The sequence below is a fragment of the Oncorhynchus masou genome, unplaced genomic scaffold (genome assembly GCF_036934945.1).
Source record: "Oncorhynchus masou masou isolate Uvic2021 unplaced genomic scaffold, UVic_Omas_1.1 unplaced_scaffold_9507, whole genome shotgun sequence".
Taxonomy (NCBI): domain Eukaryota; kingdom Metazoa; phylum Chordata; class Actinopteri; order Salmoniformes; family Salmonidae; genus Oncorhynchus; species Oncorhynchus masou.
The window spans coordinates 1-10,609 of record NW_027016004.1 but is presented as its reverse complement, the minus strand read 5'-3'; the positions used below and the strand labels follow the sequence as shown (position 1 = coordinate 10,609).

Genomic DNA, 10,609 nt, shown 5'->3' with positions numbered 1-10,609 from the left:
CGCCCTTTCAAAACATGTATATGTTATCTCCTGTTATGGCCTATATATATATATATATATATATATATATATATTTCATAACATAACGTCCGTTCCGCCATCGTGTCTCAAATCGTACTTCTATGAGTTATTTCCATACTATATTTTTAATTAATTGTTTCTTTCCAATTGGTTATTTGTGGTCCCAGCTTTTTAAGCCAGTTTCTTTATAGTTATCTGTTTAAACGCTGTTATTCTCATAATTCTGAAGAGGTATATTTATCAGAGTAGAGGAACAGCGCATGAGGGGTTCTCCCCTCAGAGTATGTGTTCTGGATTTAGAGAAAGCGCCAAACGTTTGAAAGTATCATCCAATACTTTCTATACTTCAATCCAGAAATGATTGAGGACCGGGCAGGAATATAATATGTGAGTTAACTCTGCTCTCCCTCCAGTAACGCCAGCAGCTTGGTGTGATGTCACGGTTGTATTTTCATTGTATTATAGGAGTTTTCCAAGAATGTTACCTCCTCCAAAGTAGAGAGTTGGTTATCTTGGACGTGTCTCTTGATATGTCCTCTCAGTCCTCTTTGGTTATTACTATTTGCAGCTCATCTTCCCAATTAGTTACCACTGTAACGTTCTCATGTTTTGTTTCTTCTTGGATAATTCTGTATATGTCCCCCAGCACATTCTTAGCATTTACTTGGTTATAGATCTTTGTTATATATTTAATTAAAGGATGTATATCACGAAGCGTTTTGGGTTACGGGTTTTATTACGGTCCACTGCTTTAGTAAGATGGCTTCTTACTTGTAAATAATTGTAAAACTGAGAGTTCTGGATGTTGCACTTTTTTTTGATAGATTCTCAATTCTACTCGATCAAATAAGCCTCACATAGTAAATTAGCAATTACATTTTTTTGCTGACCAATTTCGACAATCTCTCTCGGTGACTTCAACACAAAAATTCCACACTTCTTGGGCTTATTTTCATGGACAGATTTTGGGTTGAATAAAACCAAAGATTTTATAACTAAACCAAGATAACCCACAGCCTGTCGTTTCAAACGGAAACAAATGAGTCATAGTGGGCAGAACAAGCAAGGAGGTTGGCAGAGCCAAGCACGATTTCGCGAGAACCTATTGGTTCGTTCTGTCATGTATTTGCATATTTCCGTTAGAGAGCGCCGACTCTGCGAAGTGCGCTTGTGCCTTTGCGCCCCTTCAAAACAATGCGAATTTAAAAAAAGTCTAATTGGGTAAAGTCTGTCGTAACATATTTTAGATTTTGGAAAATAAAACTGTATTGAGATTAAATATTTAATCGATGAGAAAATTAGTAAAATGTTCGAATACATCCAATCTTCTCCCCACTGATTTTGGTATTGGCCATATTTGGTAGTGAGGGGAAATGCCAAGCGGAAGCTTCAAATAGATACATCCGGTGAAATATTTGTCTCATTGTTCTGTGGTAAAAACCTTTTTGGCTTCGCGTCTTCACGGCCCGGTCCACATCTGGGAGGGTCAACCGGGTCGATGCAGCGACAAGACGGGAAGTGGATGAACTTGCGCCACTAAACGATATATTTTCACAGGTATTCTTGCTAAATGTACATGCGTTTAGCTACATACACACAGTTATAACTTAAAATGAGAAGAGTTTTTGGTCAGTTTTGAAGAATTGCCGTGAGAACAGTGCGTTTGTTTCTTGCTAGATAGAAGTAACTAACGGCTAACTAGCTAACGTTATGTAGTTAGTAGCTAACCTCATGCGTATACAAACAACAATATAACAAAGTAGCTAATATATTTACATTTGGGTCTGAAGTAGCTACGTTGGCTAGCCACTTGTTCGCCAAAGCAGTTAGCTAGTTGTGAACAGAGCCATGTGTACTGAAAGGCCCCATCCTAAACAAGGCGAGCTTGCTAGCAAAACAATGGACTGGATCTGGCTGGTGTTTGTTGATAGCCACGCAACGCATGTATTGACAACCCACGCCCCCCCACACACACACAAACACACAAAACAGTGGCGATTTTAGCGTGTCAGTCTTGGTTGGCAAACTATTTTTTAATATATTTTTAGGTACATGTCAGCAAAGCCAGTACACAATACAACACATTATTTACACTATAACGGTGACGAACGGTGCCCATCAACTGTTAGGGTATACGTAAAGCTGTCCCAACAGCAGAGCTTTTTGTTCAGCACCATGGAGTGAATCCTTACCACTGCTACACCTGGCTATCAGTGGAGCCTTGTCTGGCAGTGAAGCAGTTCATTCAGCCTCATTTACTGCCTTTGAAAGAAACATAGCTGATATGACTGACTTGTTTAAACAAATGTGGTTTCTACTGACAACTGAGATGTACAAACTATGGGATGAGGAGCAGATAAGAGGCAATCTGTAATATACATATCTCCCTGGCATATTACATCATATATGCAGAAGCATACAATGTATATTTGGACTCACCTTGTTGTGCTGTGCTCACTTGAACAGGAAGGTGGCACAGCGGTCCTTCTTGTGGGCAAATTTTGTCAGCATATTGTGGCATTCTCTGGATGTATGGTGCTTTCAAGACAATTGGGAACTCTGGGGGGGGGGGGGACGACGACGACGACGACACAATGTTGAATCATGACATCAGTGATCTTCAGGTTGGAGATCTAGACAGAGGCCAGAGTTCCCGACTTGGAATACCGAGTTGGAAGAGTTCCCAGAAGTCATGCAGGATTGACCGCATGACCAATGTTCTCAATCTTTTCTGGCTGATGGTGTTGCACGTGAATGTTTATCCTTTCAAGCTTGGAAAAGAGACCCTTACACACAGCAGGCCATCGATTGCTTTGCAGTTAGCCACTGATTCCTTCCAAACCACTCCGCGTTGAATTTGCAATTTCCAACCTGTTGTGTAATGTTTGTCCAATTGCCGATGAGCTAAGATTTTGAAAGTATGATGTTGACGTGATCAGCCCAATCAAAGCTACGGTAGATATAGTGTGATTTGACCTCATTTTATCTGTGGCCAATGACCTTGAGCGTTCTTGGATGGGCACTTTTAATGTAACTATGGCAGCACCCAAGGGGCGTGAATGTTTGAGTTCTACCCTTAGATTTTTGCAGTGATTGGGTGTCCCCATGAGTGACAGAACACTGAGCCAATCACGGCACAACTAGAGAACATTACCAACCCCTATGCTCTGTTTTTTCTGCATTGCTGCCAACCACCACCACTACCACAGAAAGCAGGGATCTAGGCTGAAACACCTGTATTTTGGAGCTGCGAGAGAGACCATGTTTGTATCCGGCTTTATTAACTCAATTATTATTTTTTACATTGTTTTCAAACTGATATGTGACACGTATCAATGCCAAAATAACAAGCAAAACAGGCAATAATAAACTAAAATCTTTATTTTTTTTTAATAGCCAAACAGGTCAAAGCCCTGAATGACGGGTCGCTACCACACACACACACACACACAGCTAGTTAGCAAACTACTAAGGTTCGTCTGATGAATCAGGCTGTAATACACAATGAATTGATATACATCCTGAAACTAGGTAAAGTTAATTGTATATTTGATATTCGGTTTTACCTCTGTGGTAAACTGAACCATATACAGGGCCTTCAGAAAGTATTCATACCCCTTGACTTATACCACATTGTGTTGCAGCCTGAATCTAAAATGGATTACATTGAGATGTTTTGTCAATGGCCTACGCACAATACCCCATAATGTCAAAGTGAAATAGTTTTTCGCCATTAAAAAAAAATGTAAATAATAAAAGTTTTTTTAAAAAGTTGAAATTTCTTGTCAATAAGTATTCAAGCCCTTTGTTATGGTAATCCTAAATAAGTTCAGGAGTCAAAATTAGCATACATTGCATGGGTTTTGACCCCACACATAGAATTAAGGTCCCTTGGTCGAGCAGTGAATTTCAAACACACAGACCAGGGAGGTTTTCCAATGCCTCACAAAGAAGGGCACCTATTGGTAGATGGGTAAAAAGCAGACATTGAATATCCCTTTGAGCATGGTGAAGTAATTAATTACAATGTGGATGGTGTATTAAAAAACCCAGTCACGACAAAGATATAGGCGTCCTTCCTATCTCAGTTGCCAGAGAGGAAGGAAACCGCTTAGCGATTTCACCATGGAGGTCAATAGTGACTTTAAAACAGTTACAGAGTTTAACGGCTGTGATAGGAGAAAACTGAGGATGGATCAACAACATTGTAGTTACTCCACAATACAAACCTAAATGATAGAGTGAGAAGAAGGAAACCTGTACAGATACAAAATATCCCTGGCCTCCCAAAGGGCACTGTGGTCTAAGGCACTGCATCGCTGTGTTGCAGCGTCACTACAGCCGGTGGTTCGATCCTCTACTTGACTAATCGCGCTCTAGCGGCTCTTTGTGGCGGGTCGGGCGTCACAACCTGCTGACTTCGGTCGTCAGTTGAACAGAGTTTCCTCTCATTGGTGTTGCTGGCTTCCGGGTTAGGGGAGGGTTTGGCCAGGGGCGGGCTTTACTTGGCTCATCGCCCTCTAGCGACCCCTTGTGGCAGGCCGTGCACCTGCAAGCTGACTTCGGTCATCAGTTGACACTGGTGCTGCTGGCTACCGGGTTTAAGCGGCGTGGTTAAGCGGGTCATGTTTCGGGGACGCATGACTCTACCTTCGCCTCTCCTGAGCCCGTTGGGGAGTTGAAGCGACGAGACAAGATAATAATCACGAAATTGGAAAAAAATACAAATAAAATAAATACTAATATTCCAAAACATTCTTCCTGTTTGCAAAAAGGAACTAAAGTAAAACTACAAAACATGTGACAAAGCAATTGTTCCTGGAGAGATACCGTCCTGTGGGTTTTCCCTCCAAACCTGCTCCTTGAGAGACCGTCCTGTGGGTTTTCACTCCAACCCTGTTCCTTGAGAGAGACCGTCCTGTGGGTTTTCACTCCAACCCTGGTCCTGGAGAGGGGTTGGAGTTTTCTCTCCACAAGCTTCTCCACCAGCCCTGCTGTCTGGCTCTAGTGCTGTTCTATCATCAGGTCATCCAAATGGCACCCTATTCCCTATGTAGTACACTACTTTTAACCACAACTGGCACCCTATTCCCTATGTAGTGCAGTAATTTGTAACAGCAGTGCACTATATATAGGGAAAATTACCATTTGAGATGTACTCTGAGTCTGGAATTAGGCTAGTGTGAACTCTGTGGCACTCTGTGGACTGGCAGAGTCTGTGCTGTAGGGCTGGCATTCAGGGGAGGCCAGATTGGGTTAGGGTTGGGTGGGGATCTTAAGCATGTTGAGGAAGTGCCAGCGAGACGTGGGCGGTGGGAAAGAGCTGACCTCCACTCCCCTCTGTCCCAGCTGATGGAGCAAAGCTGACCTCCACTCCCCTCTGTCCCAGCTGATGGAGCAGAGCTGATCTCCTCTCCCCTCTGTCCCAGCTGATGGAGTAGAGCTGACCTCCTCTCCCCTCTGTCCCAGCTGATGGGGCAGAGATGACCTCCTCTCCCCTCTGTCCCAGCTGATGGAGCAGGGATGACCTCCACTCCCCTCTGTCCCAGCTGATGGGGCAGAGATGACCTCCACTCCCCTCTGTCCCAGCTGATGGGGCAGAGATGACCTCCACTCCCCTCTGTCCCAGCTGATGGGGCAGAGATGACCTCCACTCCCCTCTGTCCCAGCTGATGGAGCAGAGATGACCTCCTCTCCCCTCTGTCCCAGCTGATGGAGTAGAGCTGACCTCCGCTCCCCTCTGTCCCAGCTCTGACCTCCTCTCCCCGCTGTCCCAGCTGATGGGCCTTTGCCAGTCAAGTCTCATATGTACACACAGACACTCTGCTGGGGCTTTGGGCAGTCAGAGGATAGCTGGTCACTGGCAGCAGTCCTGCATGCTTGTACGTAACATAATAGTGGCCACATGTATTTGGGCAGCTGACGTTTATATATAATTGAGGCAGCCGTGTTATACAAACAATTTGCACAGTGTCTGTTCAGTCAGTGAAGCTTTTTATATAGACTGTTTTCAATAATTCTCCTTTTCAATTTTCTTTCTCCCAACAGTACGCAAATGACCTGATTTTTTAAAAATTAATTTTATTTTTGGAAACCCATCACCAATATCCAACATGGGGAGGGAAAGGAAGTGCATTCTCTGTCAGATCGTATACAGCTCCAAACAGGTAAAACTTTTTCAAAGCCTCCTGGAAAGAAATTGAGTCGTATAAAACATTTTTTATAGCTCTTTTCTAAAACGTTTAGGTCTTTAGGTGTGAATGGTTTGTTGTGATAAATATCATGTCTTTAGGTGTGAATGGTTTGTTGTGATAAATATCATGTCTTTAGGTGTGAATGGTTTGTTGTGATAAATATCATGTCTTGAGGTGTGAATGGTTTGTTGTGATAAATATCATGTCTTGAGGTGTGAATGGTTTGTTGTGATAAATATCATGTCTTTAGGTGTGAATGGTTTGTTGTGGTAAATATCATGTCTTTAGGTGTGAATGGTTTGTTGTGATAAATATCAGGTCTTTAGGTGTGAATGGTTTGTTGTGATAAATATCATGTCTTTAGGTGTGAATGGTTTGTTGTGATAAATATCATGTCTTTAGGTGTGAATGGTTTGTTGTGGTAAATATCATGTCTTTAGGTGTGAATGGTTTGTTGTGGTAAATATCATGTCTTTAGGTGTGAATGGTTTGTTGTGATAAATATCATGTCTTTAGGTGTGAATGGTTTGTTGTGATAAATATCATGTCTTTAGGTGTGAATGGTTTGTTGTGATAAATATCATGTCTTTAGGTGTGAATGGTTTGTTGTGGTAAATATCATGTCTTTAGGTGTGAATGGTTTGTTGTGATAAATATCATGTCTTTAGGTGTGAATGGTTTGTTGTGATAAATATCATGTCTTTAGGTGTGAATGGTTTTTTGTGATAAATATCATGTCTTTAGGTGTGAATGGTTTGTTGTGATAAATATCATGTCTTTAGGTGTGAATGGTTTGTGTTCTTGTGTCTCCAGGAGATGGATGAGCATATGAAGAGCATGCTGCATCATCGGGAACTGGAGAACCTGAAGGGCCGGTGAGAACTACTGCTGAACTTACCCTAACTTACCCATGTACTGAACTTACCCATGCACTGAACTTACCCATGCACTGAACTTACCCTAACTTACCCATGCACTGAACTTACCCATGCACTGAACTTACCCATGCACTGAACTTACCCTAACTTAGCCATGCACTGAACTTACCCATGTACTGGACTTACCCTAACTTACCCATGCACTGAACTTACCCTAACTTACCCATGCACTGAACTTACCCATGCACTGAACTTACCCATGCACTGAACTTACCCATGCACTGAACTTACCCATGCACTGAACTTACCCATGCACTGAACTTACCCATGCACTGAACTTACCCATGCACTGAACTTACCCTAACTTACCCATGCACTGAACTTACCCTAACTTACCCTAACATACCCATGCACTGAACTTACCCTAACTTACCCATGCACTGAACTTACCCATGCACTGAACTTACCCATGCACTGAACTTACCCATGCACTGAACTTACCCATGCACTGAACTTACCCTAACTTACCCATGCACTGAACTTACCCTAACTTACCCTAACTTACCCATGCACTGAACTTACCCTAACTTAACCATGCACTGGACTTACCCATGCACTGGACTTACCCATGCACTGAACTTACCCATGCACTGAACTTACCCATGCACTGAACTTACACTAACTTACCCATGCACTGAACTTACCCATGCACTGAACTTACCCTAACTTACCCATGCACTGAACTTACCCATGCACTGAACTTACCCATGCACTGAACTTACCCATGCACTGAACTTACCCATGCACTGAACTTACCCATGCACTGAACTTACCCATGCACTGAACTTACCCATGCACTGAACTTACCCATGCACTGAACTTACCCATGCACTGAACTTACCCATGCACTGAACTTACCCTAACTTACCCATGCACTGAACTTACCCATGCACTGAACTTACCCATGCACTGAACTTACCCATGCACTGAACTTACCCATGCACTAGTTTACCCATGCACTGAACTTACCCATGCACTGAACTTGCCCATACTGAACTTACCCCTAACTTACCCATGCTGAACTTACCCATGCACTGAACTTACCTAACCCCCTTACATGCACTGAACTTACCCATGCACTGAACTTACACATGCACTGAACTTACCCTAACACCCATGCACTGAACTTACCCATGCACTGAACTTACCCATGCACTGAACTTACCCATGCACTAGACACCCATGCACTGAACTTACCCCTAACTTACCCATGCACTGAACCTTACATGCACTGAATCTTACCTAACTTACCCATGCACTGAATTCATTTCCATGCACTGAACTTACCCACATGCACTGAACTTACCCATGCACTGAACACCCATGCACTGAATCTTCACCTAATTTACCTTTGACATGCACTGAACTTACCCATGCACTGAACTTACCTAACTTACCCATGTACTGAACTTACCGAACTTACCCATGTACTGAACTTTACCCATGCACTCCCACCGAAACTTAGCCATGCACTGAAACTTACCGAACTTAGCCATGCACTGAACTTACCCTAACTTACCCATGCACTGAACTTACCTAACACTGCCATGCACTGAAACTTACCCATGCACTGAACTACTATGCATGCACTGAACTTACCCTAACTTACCCATGCACTGAACTTACCCAACACCTTACCCATGCACTGAACTTACCCATGCACTGAACTTAGCCATGCACTGAACTTACCCTAACTTAGCCATGCACTGAACTTACCCTAATACTGAATCCTACCCTGCACTGAATCCATGCACTGGAACTTACCTGCACTGAATCTTAGCCATGCACTGAACTTACCCATGCACTGAACTTACCCTAACTTACCCATGCACTGAACAACCCCATGTACCTAACTTACCCATGCACTGAACTTACCTAACTTAACCATGCACTGAACTTACCCATGCACTGAACTTACACTACGCACCGAACTTACCTAACTTTACCCATGCACTGAACTTACCCATGCACTGAACTTACCCCTATTTAACTGCACTGAACTTACCTAAATTAACCATGCACTGAACACCCATGCACTGAACTTACCTAACTTACCCATGCACTGAACTTAACCATGCACTGAACTTAACCATGCTAACTTAACCATGCACTGAACTTAACCATGCACTGAACTTAACCATGCACTGAACTTACCCATGCACTGAACTTAGCCATGCACTGAACTTACCCTAACTTACCCATGCACTGAACTTACCCTAACCCAGCCATGAATCTACCTTGAACTTAACCATGCACTGAACTTAACCATGCACTGAACTTAACCATGCACTGAACTTAACCATGCACTGAACTTAACCATGCACTGAATTTATCTTACTTAGCCATGCATCGAACTTACACTAACTTAACCATGCACTGAATCCTACCCTAACTTAGCCATGCACTGAACTTACCCTAACCCAGCCATGCCGGAACTTGCCTAACTTAGCCATGCACTGAACTTACCTAACTTAGCCATGCACTGAACTTACCCTAACTTAGCCATGCACTGAACTCTACCCCTAACTTAGCCATGCACTGAACTTACCCTAACCCAGCCATGCACTGAACTTACCTAACCCTAGCTATGCACTGAACTTACCCTAACTTAGCCATGCACTAGAACTTGCCTACCCATGCACTGAACACCTAACTTAGCCATGCACTGAACTTGCCCTAACTTATGCCTGAACTTACCCATGCACTGAACTTACCTAACTTACCCATGCACTGAACTTACCCTAACTTAGCTATGCACTGAACTTACCCTAACTTAGCCATAGTACTGAACTTACCTAACACCCTAGCCATGCCATCTACAGGTACCTAATCTCACCCATGCACTGAACTTACCTCATCTTTCCTGCACACTGAACTTACCTATGCACTCTTACCCTAACTTAACCATGCACTGAACTTAACCATGCACTGAACTTAACCATGCACTGAATCCTAACCATGCACTGAACTTAACCATGCACTGAACTTAACTACACTGAACTTACCTATGCACTGAATCCTAGCTACGCACTGAACTTACCCTAACTTAGCTAAGTGCACTGGAATCTCTACCTCAACTCTAGCTAAGCACTGAATTTCAACTATGCACTTTAACTAACTATGCACTGAACTTAATTCATGCACTGAACTTAACCATGCACTGAATCCTAACCATGCACTGAACTTAACTATGCACTGAACTTAACTAAGCACTGAATTTAACTAGAATGCACTGAACTTAAATATGAAAACTGAACTCTTAGCCGCGCACCGAACTTACCTAATCTCATATGCACTGAACTTACTCCTAACTTAGCCATGCACTGAATCTCATTCTAACTTAGCTATGCTAATTAAATTTTACCTTAATTTTTAGCTATACTGAACTACCTAACTTAGCCATGCACTGAATCTTGCTCTAACTTAGCCATGCACTGAACTTACCCTAACTTAGCC

General features: G+C 42.9%; 1 long non-coding RNA gene across 1 annotated transcript; it reads left to right on the top strand.

Annotated features, from left to right (window-relative positions):
• Window positions 1–863: 863 nt before the first annotated feature.
• LOC135538391 (uncharacterized) lies at window positions 864–7,115 on the top strand. Its single transcript, XR_010455418.1, has 3 exons — window positions 864–1,578; window positions 6,070–6,188; window positions 7,029–7,115. It is a non-coding gene; the product is annotated as an uncharacterized LOC135538391 (long non-coding RNA).
• The last annotated feature ends 3,494 nt before the right edge of the window (window positions 7,116–10,609 follow it).